General features: G+C 51.7%; 1 protein-coding gene and 1 long non-coding RNA gene across 5 annotated transcripts in view; both read left to right on the top strand.

Annotated features, from left to right (window-relative positions):
- The window catches only part of GLIS1 (GLIS family zinc finger 1), a 224727-nt gene that overhangs the window by 178190 nt on the left and 36235 nt on the right, over positions 1–10302 (top strand). The window lies entirely within an intron of this gene.
- Positions 1–10302, top strand: part of LOC105887311 — a 24433-nt gene that overhangs the window by 11408 nt on the left and 2723 nt on the right. The window contains exons 3-4 of one of the 4 annotated variants that reach the window (XR_001161435.2): positions 937–1005; positions 7821–7826. This is a non-coding gene — a long non-coding RNA (uncharacterized LOC105887311). Of the gene's footprint in view, positions 1–936; positions 1022–6642; positions 6655–7230; positions 7242–7820; positions 7827–10302 lie in introns of those variants that run through there. The other 3 variants (XR_002774214.1, XR_002774213.1, XR_002774215.1) reach the window with 3 other exon arrangements.

The following is a 10302-nucleotide window of genomic DNA, read 5'->3' as shown; positions in this document are numbered from 1 at the left end:
CACACACACACACCTGCAGTATACCTGTGCACATATAGTAACCTGCACACGTGCACACACACACACCTGCAGTACACCTGTGCACATACGCTGTACTAACCTGCACACACAGACCTGGAATATACATGTACACACAAATACACCTGTGCACATATGCTGTAGTAACCTGCACACGTGCACACACGGACCTGTAATACACATGCGCACACACACCCCTGCAGTACACCTGTGCACATATAGTAACCTGCACACGTGCACACATGGACCTGTAATACACATGCACACACATATACCTGCAGTACACCTGTGCACATATAGTAACCTGCACACATGCACACACGGACCTGTAATACACACGCACACACCTGCATGCACACCTACACTCTCATCTGCAACATGCATCCCTGCAATATACCTGTGCACTTGCACACTCACCTGCACGGCCTCTCTTTTGGTCTCATTCAGTCCGTCCTCTAGAGCAGTGTTTTTCAACCTTTATAATTTCATGGCACACTTGAATCTATAGTTAAGCTTCTGTGGCACACTTAAATTATGTTGCTCAAGAAAAAAAAATAAAGAATATACTTACTGTGTTTTGAACTTCTTTCAAAAATAATTTAATTATCTTTAAAATTTTTCACAGCGCACTGGTTGCAAATCACTGCTCTAGACTGTGGCCTGGGTGGTCTCCTTAAAGCACAAGCTGATCGTGCCACAACTTTCTCAGCAGCCGTTAGGGCCACAGACGAGGTATAGGGCAGAGGATTTGCAGAACCAGTGGCCTGAGAGACTCTTATCCCAGCACATTGCTTTGTAGGGAAGGGGGTGATACAGTCACCTGAGTGAAAGGGGGAGTGGCCAGTCTGTAGATCTGACTAGTTTTTTTTTTTTAATACTTTTCTTTATTTTATTTATTTTATTTTTTAGTTTTTTTAGTGTTTTATTTGGCAGGTGAGTTGTTACACACTCCTTGGCAGATTCCAACTTCCATGGCTATCGTCCTGAGTAGCCTACCTACTCAGTACCTACCGGATCTGAGTAGTTTTTCGATCTAAGAGTCCATGTGGTTCTTTCTGGAACATTCCAGGCCCACAGGCCCCTGAGCCTAGGGAAGCTGCCAGTCCCTGCAGACACCCAGGTGCCCTGCCCTACTTGTAAGGCCTTGTCCATGCTGCACCTTAGACAGTGTTTCCTTCAAGCTGCAAAGGTCCCCAGGGCGAGCTTGGAAAGAGGACAGTGTCCCTCAAAAGCGGCCTCAGCAGGGTCAGGGTGCACGGCAGCGTGTTGAGTGTTAGGTGTGTGTGTGGTCAAAGCTTGTGTGTTTTTGAGAATCTTTTCTGTGTGTGTCTGTGGACCGGGTGTGGGAGTGTGAGCTGGTGTCGGGCGTGTGATGAAGTGTGCGCTTGTGTGTTGGGTGAGTGTTGGGTGTGCATTGGCCCTGTGCTTGTGTGGGTTGGGTGTCAGGCATTGCTGTAGGTTCACTCTGGCAGGGAGAGCTGGGCTGTGATTTGAACCTGACGCCCACATTTGACCCACTCCTTCCTCCTCAAATCAAGGACCACGTGGGCAAGTGGAAGCATCTGGCATCGACTCAGCAGGGCCCGCAGGTTGAAGCGAGGCCATTCCCGGCAGAGGGACAGGCTCACACCGAGGCCTGGAGGCAGGAGATCACCCAGCATACCTGGGAAGGCTGTGGGCACGGAGAGCAGAGGGCAGGAAGCAGTGGGAGCAGCCTGGATTGCAGACTCATAATCGGCAGAGGCCCTGGCACCAGAGCAACTAACTGTCGACAGCTCCCTTTGTGGCACCCCCAGGGTCCCCTGAGGAAGGCAGCCCCTTCATGAAGCGTCCTGTGGGTCTCTCAGGGCATCCCCCGAGTAGCCCAGGGAGGCATCAGGCCAGGGCTGGTTGTCCCATTGGATAGGTGAGGACAGGAGACAGGAGGGAGGGAGCGTCCTGACACCCACAGTTCAGCATAGGCTGAGGGACTCCTCACCGGTGTCTCCTCCTTCCTGGGCACAGGTGCTGTGTGTGGATGGGCCACCGCAGTTCCCAAAGTGCTGCCTTCTAACTTCCAGGCTTCTCGCCAGCCCTGAAAGGCAGGAGTTTTACATTTCTTTGTATAAACGGGACACAATCATGTGTGAGAAATTTTGCAAATGAGAAGAGAACAGATGACTTCAACCCACCTCAACCTGGTGGCCTTGGTGCCTGTCTTGATGGAGTATTTGCACTTGGGCCCATCTTTGTCCATGGAGGAGACAGTACTTAGTGCCAAGACTAGTAAGTGCTCGGCATGGGGTAACTCTTACAGATCACTGCTGGGGTTTTAGAGTTGAGGAGGGTCTGAAGCCCGGTCACCCCTCCTCTTGGACGAGGTACTTTTCCTCTCTGCCTCGTGTTCCCGTGGGGTTGTTGAGAGGATAGTTAATAACGGGCATTGTTCAGTTTAGCATCCTGGCTAAGAAGTTTCCCAGTATTCATCGTACCCATCATCGTTCACAGCAGCATGGCGTCAGTTGTGCAGACTGTACGCAGTCTACTTGGCTTTACCCCGACTGTTGATTTTCCACAATTCATAATTTGTAACAAGAATGTTTAATTCACTATCTTTTTGCATAAAGCTTGTCTGATCTCCAATCTTAACCTTGGCCAGGAGCCCAGAACTAAGATGTCAAAGGGAAATTTGGACATAGCTCTGTGTGTGCGTGTGTGTTCCCATTAGGCTCAGTCGCATAGCAGCCTCCAACCCCAGGGGCCTCTGTTCCCACCAACGCTGCCGCCCACCAGTCCAGGCCTGCTGCAGAAAAGGGCAAGGATGCTCCCTCGCTAATGTGTTAATAGGGGCTGCTCCCTCTGGAGCTGACATCACTGCTGAAATATTACCATCCATGATTTGCAGTGGGTTGGTCCCTGCACCAGTCTGGAATCCCTTATGGGACAAAATTCTGTTTCCACCCAAAGTGAGCGTGCATGCTTTTAGGAAACTGATGGCATCGTGAATAAAATTGAATCCTAACTCCCCTGAGGTTGGTAAAGGAGAGAGAAAACCTGGTGGCCTTGGGGCCTGTCTGGGGAGTCATGTCCCTGGTAAGGGGCCTGTTTCAGCTGCTGTTCCCTGCCAGCCTGAGGACACTGCTTCCCAGGTGGTGAGTTGGCTCAAGCTTGGGCATGACCTTCCCTGATGCCCCAGGTTTCCACTCTGCTGCTTCCTAGACGGGTGACCTGAGCTGAGCCCTGCGCTGTGACATGCCCATCTATAATCGAGGGATGAGGGTAACAATGATACCTACCTCGCAGAGCTGTTGTGGGGGATTAAAACATTTCATACGTGTCTCAAAATAGGGCCTGGCACATAATACACACTCAATGAATGTTAGCTGTTGTTGTTCTAGCTCAGAAATGACTTTGCTTTTGCAATTGTATGTCCGATGAGGGACTTGTACCTAGACTATATTAAGAATTCTTACAACTCAATAATAAAAAAGGTAAACCAATCAAAAAATAGGCATAGGACCTGACTAGGCATTTCTCCAAGGAGGATATACAGATGGCCAGAGGCATGTGAAAAGATATTTAACAAAATTAGCCGTCGGGAAAATGCGAATGAGAACTGTAATGAGATACTACTTCACATCCACTGGGATGGGAGTAAGATGGTCAGCGAGAAGTGTGGCAGGATGTGGAGAAACTGGAACCTTTCATACAACTTCGGGAGTTTGAATAGTGCAGTGGCTTTGGAAAACTTCTGCAGTTCAACATGATTGTCATATGATCCATCAGTGCCACTTCTAGGTATCTACCACAGAGAAGTGAAAACAAGTGCCCACACCGAAATTTAGCACACGAATATTCCCAGCAGCATGACAGACAGAATGTAGAAACAGCCTAGGTGTCTGTCAATGGATGAGTACGAAAATAAAACGTGGTATGTCCATGCAATGGGCTAGTCCCTAGCCATGAAAATAAAGTTCTGATCCGTGCTGCCATGTAGGCGAGCCTTGCAAACAGATGCTGAGTGAAAGAAGGCAGACACGAAAGCCCACATGGCGGGTGATTCAACTTACACCAAGGGTCAAGAGTAGACATATCTGTAGAAATAGAGAGTGGGGATTAGTAGAGGAAGGACGAGGGTGTGACCAGCTGCTAAGAGATACAGAGTTTCTTTGGAGACTTATTGATAAAAGTGTTCTAAAATTGATGGTGGTGCTGGTTGCACTGTAACACCTTGAATGTTCACAAAACCACAGAATTTTATACTTTAAATGCATGGATTTTGTGTTATGTGAATTGTATCTCAGCAGATCTGTTAAAAAAAAAAAGGACTTGTCTAAGAGCTCATGAACCACCATAGATCTGACAGAGTGTAAATTCAACCAGAAAATCTGTCCCCCCACCCCCAACCTTCCTTTTAGGGCAGAGGCTGTCTGTAACCCTTACCTTGCCAGAGCCCCTCAGCAACTTCTGAGCTCCCTATAAGACCTGTCCCCAGAAGCTAAGCCTGGGGTTCTGGTTGAAAGTCAGTGCGATAAAGTAGCAGAAGCCTGAGCTGGGATGACACTGGCATGACAGCATTGTCATAGGATGAGCTGAGGTCATGGGTGTGAGCATGCAGTGTCATGGGAGCCCTTTATCCCCTCCTGCCAGGAGAACGCCCTGCCCATGATGGACGTGGGACCATCACAGCAGCATGCTAAAGGACTCGGCAGGTGAACACTCACTCAGTGCTGTGTGCAGAGCTCAGTTCTCTCATTAGAGATAAACATACACGGGGCCTTTTGTTGAAAGGTCAAAGTTTTATGTTGGTGTGATAGGGAGGCCCTCAGCACTCGCGCACCAAGCCTGCCTGCAGGAGCCCTGGGCACACACAAGGTGCCAGAGCCAGAAGGGGCCTGCGGGATCGTCTTCGGCTCCTTCCCCTCTGTCTTACAGATGGTGAAACTGAGGCCTAGCAGGGTGGTGCCGTGGGAGAGAGGAAGTGCACTGAAGCCACTCAGGCTGGGTTCAGGTCCCAGTCGGCTGGGTACTCCTGCGGTGGTCCAGGCAGGAGTCATCTTTCTGATGTGAAGTTGTTGAGAAGATAAAGTGGGCGGACCAGGTCTAGTTAGAGCTTGAGGCTGGAGAGGAGAGACCCACTGTGTGGGTCTCAGAGAGGCCCCTGTACAACAGCAGCAGGGAGACAGCCGCAGGGATACGTGAGGGAGAGGCAGGAGGAGTCTGTCCTTGAGTTGGTTGTTATTTTGTTGAGACAGTCTCTGTTGCCCTGGGTAGAGTGCCATGGCATCACAGCTCATAGCAACCTCAAACTCCTGGGCTCAAGTGATCCTCTTGTCTCAGCCTCCTGAGTAGCTGGGACTACAGGTGCCCACCACAACGCCCATGAATTTTTCTATTTTTAGTACAGACAAGGTCTTGCTCTTGCTCAGGCTGGTCTCAAACTACTGAGCTTAAGCAATCTACCCACTTGGGCCTCCCAGAGTGCTAGGATGACAGGTGTGAGCCACCGTTTCTGGCTGTCTTGAGTTTTGAAAAACAAACATTTGTAAAAGTTTTATCTGCTTATTACAGATACACACTTAAAACACAATAAAGCACAGATAAGAAAACAAAAGTCCTCTGCGCTGTGCAGTCCCAGAGAGCGCCAGGGTCGGACCTCTTCGGGCTGCTTGAATAAGATAGACGTCTAAGAAATAGACGTCACAAACCATGTTTCCAGCGACGAGTCATTCTGTTCTGGTGACCCCTGACAGCAGGCTTGGCTCAGCACAAAGGGAGAGGCAGGGAAATAGAATTTGTCAGACCCAGCCTGCGCCTGATTCGCCAAGCTGTGTTCCAGAATGTACAGTCATTCCAAAGATGATGAAAACCCACTGTGTGGCGGTTAGCAAATGTGTTTTCAAGTACGGGGCTGATGGTTCCAGGCTGGAGCAGGCCCATGCCCCCTCCCCGAGGGCTTTGGCTGTTGGGGAAATTCTGAGGGCCCGGCTGCGCTGGGGGAGTGTTGCCTGGGCAGGGCCTGGGAATTGGAACCTTACAGAGATAAGAAACTCTTCCCATCCATGAAAAGCAGGAGCCAGAGGTGAAAGTGCAGCAGCCTCAGGCTGGTTCTGTGTGACAAGAGATGGAGCTGCCTCGGGAAGTCCGCCGGGGCCCCTTCTGCTACCTCCACCCGTGGGCACCCTGGAGCTGAGGGCTGCTGTCCTTTCTCTGGGGGTGAGGAGAAGAGGTTCTGAGGCCAAGCTTGGAGAGCTCTGACTGGGGTCTGGAGACCCAGCTCCCTGGCTCAGCAGCATCATGGATGCGCTGATGCCCCCAGCCAGTCTCTTCTCCTTCCTCAGCCCCAATCTCCCCACCTGTAAAAGGAGCAGCCTTCCTCTGATGTCTGTCCCCTTCACCTCACACCTTCTGTGGTTTGAAAGGGGCCGGGCACAATGACTCACACCTATAATGCCAGCGTTTTTCAAGGCCAAGGTGGGAGGATCACTTGAGGCCAGGCGTTCAAGACCATCCTGGGCAACATAGCAAGACTTCATCTCTATAGAAAATAAGAATAATTAGCTGGGCATGGTGCTGCACTCCTCTGGTTCCAGCTACGTGGGAGGCTGAGGTAGGAGGATTGCTTGAGCCTCGCCTAGGCTGCAGACCAAGACCTTTCTCTTAAAGACAGACAGAAAAGGTAAAGAAGAGCCTTTCTCTGTACCCAGTGGCGAGGTGGGACAGGGTGGCTCACCCAAATTGGGCAGATTGCTACACTTGGCAAACATGCCCTGAGCACTTTCTGGATGTCCAGTCCATCACTGGGCCCTGGAGTGACAGGCCACAGACATAGAGGGCTGTCCCGTATCTGAGTCCCACCTCTAGCTAGAGGGGCGCAGAGCCAGATAGTTACAAGGCCGAGTGCAGGTGTTGTAACGGAGTGAAGGGCATGGTGGGGACGCCAGGGGAGCCTGCCCTAGTGGCAGGGGAATCATGGAAGGCTCCTGAAATGGTGGCTTATGAGCTGAAGCTTTGAGGATGGGCAGGACTTAGCCACATGAAGTGACAAGAGAGGGGCGTTCTGGGCAGAGAATGGTGGGAGCAGAGGCCTGGCAGGGTGGGTGCGTGGAGTGTGCCGCTTCTCACTGACATATATATTGTTATTGGTGGGTGGGCCTGGTCCTGAGCCCAGAGGTGGCAAGCCCTACCATCTCTCATCCCATTGCTCCTTACAATAAACCTGCAAGCAGGGAGTGTCTACTCCATTTTTTAGAGGACACATCTGGGACCAGAGAGATGAGGTAGGTAACCTGCCTAAGGACACAGCTAGTCAGCAGCAGAGCTGGGACTTGAACTTGGTCTTCCTCACCCAAAGCCTATACCTCAGGGATGCGTCCCTAGATACCTGGCTGAGGGTGTGAAGCTCGGTATTAGAGGAGCACCCTCCTTCCTGGTGCTCTGTGGCCCGTGGGTGCTAGGAGTGGAATGTAGCTGTGCTCTGCCATCCAGGTTTGTGGCTTAGACTTTCTGTGGCTCCTTAGGAATGTGCCTGTCACCACTATTTAATTAAGCTGGCTACTCTTCCCCCCTCAAGATGCCTTCATCATCACTGCTCACCATGTGTGGAGCAGGAGCGGGGTGATATTACTCCAGGCACCCAGGTCCTCAGAATGGCCATGGGTGGGTATTGGGTCTCCTGATGCGGCGTTTTGATATTGGTCACTCTCTGTGTCTTCCTGAATCCTCAGACCTCCTCTGGAAGTCATTGTGTTGTCCCGTATTTTTATGTGGAACCTAAGTTCAGAGGAAAGCCCTTTGCCCACATCACACAGGACAGGAGCAAGTGTCTTGTCCGGATCTGGCTCAGATCCTCCTGGCTCCACATGGAGGAGGGAGAGTCCAGGGTTCTGTTGTGACCTGTAGCAGCTTGCCCATGGTCACATGCAGAGCCAAGAAGTCTGGAATTGCAACCTGGATCTGCTCATGGAAGCGTTACACTGCCCTCTGTCACTTTTTGAAAACTTCATTAGAATAGTATCATATAAAATATAAAGCAGTAAGTGTGATGTGAAAAGAACTACAGAGGAAATACAAGGAAAAACAGAAAAGTTACCTTTAACTACATCACTTAGAACTAACCATCTGGAGTATTTTTACAGGCCGTTGTCTATGTGTATGATAATTACACTCTACTAAAATAGAATTATACTATACTTATTGTTTGGTAACTTGCTTTTTCCACTAGCAGTGTATTCTGGACATCTTAGTTGACTATATGAGAGAGAACATGAACGAATGGCGAGTGAATGAATGAATTGGAGTCTGCCCTGTGATGCCACTGGACGAGCCAGGCTCTGTGAACTCTGTCTGGACAGCCTCCCCAAGGAGCCGGGAGCCTGTGTCTCTGTCCTGTCAGGCTCCCTGTCTTCTGGATTGCAGTGTCTCTGTCTGCACAGGGGTCACAGGTGGCCGTGGACTGGGTCACATCTGATGGTGACAGGGTCACTAACCTCATCAGGCAAACAAAGACACCGAATCTTAGAGGGGCTGGGTGATTTGTACCAGTCACAGAATTGGAGGGGAGTTAGGATTTGAACCCAGGCTTGGGCAATACTAGGGCACTCTTTCTCCCCAAATAGGCATGTGGGAGCTGGAAGAACCTACACTATACCAAAGCTGGGGGACAGCGGAAGCCTTGGTAAGCCTAGCCTTCTCTGGGCAGCTTTGGTGTCCTCACCTGTAACATGGAGGGCCTTGGGGGTCCAGCCAGTACTGACATTGTGTGAGTCTTAGATTCCCACGCAGATCAGCACAGCTACCCAAAACTCTGGATTGGGGGGGGACCCAGAGAAGAGGTGGGCATAGGACCTGCCCCAAAGCCTAGAACCTCACAGAGGAGCCAGTGCTGGAACTGAGCCCTGAGACGTGAGGGAACAGCACATGCAGATGAAGCAGAGACTGGGGGTTCCAACGGCCTGAGCAGGCTGTGTACTTGGGGCCTAGAGAGGGAGCAGCGAGCTCGGCCGGGAGGGCCACAGAGGTCAGATATGGAGAGGCTGAACTGGCCAGGCTGCGCGCGTGGCCTGAGGGCAGTGGGAGCCATGCACAGTTCTGAGAATGATAAGGGCAGGCTCGCAGTTTAGGCGTCTCGCTAGCTGTAGGTAGATGTTGGATTTGGGGGTGGTGACTGGGGAGCAAAGCAACAGGATGGGCACCTATCTGGCCCCTGTCAAGTGGCCCGGAGGCCCCAGCCACACCCAGCCTGCTCCCCCTGGACGGAGCTGCAGCTCCTCTCTGTCCGCAGCCCCGCTGGCAGCCCCGGGCCCGGCTGGGCCTGAGTGCCAAGCAGCGATTTATTTTCTGTAACTTATTGGTGCCCGAGTCATAGCTGAGTGGCTCAGCACAATGGCATCCTTCTCTTTTTGTCCTCCTTAATTTTAGAAGCCAAAGCTAAATGTTTTAATTTTACGTTATTCCTGACATAATGCTAATGAGTTCCAGGCGTCCCCCTGAGTCGGGACGGGCAGCTCTGCAGAGCCAGGCATCTGGGCTGGGCCAGGCTTCCCGAAGCACCCCTCCTGCCGCACCCCCTGGGTTCTCCGGGGCGCCTCGCAGTGTGTTCTCCTTAGGCGCTTCCCGCTTTCTGCTTTCTCGTGTGGACAGAACTTTTCCAGTTTAGACGGCTGGTTCTCTCACGTGGTGACCACAGGGTGCTTCTCCTCTGCCCCGGAGAGGGAGGGCTCGCGTGAGAGCAGGGCAGCCTGGCTGGCCCGCAGAAGGGCCTCCGACTCCAGGACTCCCAGACTCAAGGGAGCGGTGGGGTGCCTGTCCCACAGCCTTCTGGAGCTTTCCGATCTGCTTGGGGCCGGACAGTGGGAGATTTAGTGTATTATTAAGAGAAACCATTACTCTCCTTGCAATGGCTGTGACTGCTAGTCTTATTTTCTAGTGACATGGAAACATCTAGTTCTTTCTTTCTAGTCATTTCTTTCCTCTGGCCCGGAGTTTTCTGAATCCATAGACCACTCTGCTTTTGATTTAATGCAACATCTGAACAGGGGCAAGGTCTCTGGCGTCAGGCTGCCCTGGGCTCCTTCCCCTACCCTGGGTCCCTTCCCCTACCCTGGGTCCATCCCTGAGAATTCCTCAGCCCTGCTCTGTGGGAACCCTGTGCCTAGTCTCTCCAGGAGCCTTGGTTTACTGTGGCACCTTTCATCTAGGGCATTCGGAAGGTTAAGCAGGGCACCATGCAGAAAGGGTTGGGGTGCCCGTCCAGGAGAGCTTCCCCCCTTTTCCCTTGCCCACATCCCCGGGAGGAAGGCCAGC

Source organism: Otolemur garnettii, unplaced genomic scaffold (assembly GCF_000181295.1).
Source record: "Otolemur garnettii isolate 467f Iridium unplaced genomic scaffold, OtoGar3 scaffold00066, whole genome shotgun sequence".
NCBI classification, from domain to species: Eukaryota; Metazoa; Chordata; class Mammalia; order Primates; family Galagidae; genus Otolemur; species Otolemur garnettii.
Note: the sequence above shows the minus strand (reverse complement) of the source record. Positions and strands in the feature narration are given on the sequence as shown.